We start from the raw sequence: 491 nt of genomic DNA on the forward strand, positions 1-491 counted from the left end.
ACTGAGACTAATGTAGGAGGAAAAAAGGATAGAGGAAACGAAAGAGTAAGAGAGGTTTTTGACAGAGGGAAAAGTTTTTTTTTAAACACGAGCGCATGATTTAACCAGTTTCTTTTTGTAACTGCAGTAGAACTGACTATTTTTTCCCCTGCAAATATACTAAAATAACTGATATTACTTTCCCATGCGAACTTACGTAAATAACTGACATTTAACTTCTCCCATGCGAACATACTGCACATAAAATATATTTAAGTTCTCCCATGCGAATACACTGCAAATACTGATATTTACCTTAGTGCAATTTTCACATCCTCCTCTTTTTAATCTGCAAGCTGTGATTAAAGGGATCTGCAAATTTTTCATATTTCTCCTTTTTGTTTCCCAGGTGTAATACCTCTCACGACTCCTTAGTATGTATGCCTTAGAAAATGAGAATAAAATCAAGATTAATTCCGAGGCTCAAAGTCGTGACCGCCTCGACATCCAGT

The sequence above is a fragment of the Penaeus monodon genome, chromosome 28, assembly GCF_015228065.2.
Source record: "Penaeus monodon isolate SGIC_2016 chromosome 28, NSTDA_Pmon_1, whole genome shotgun sequence".
NCBI classification, from domain to species: Eukaryota; Metazoa; Arthropoda; class Malacostraca; order Decapoda; family Penaeidae; genus Penaeus; species Penaeus monodon.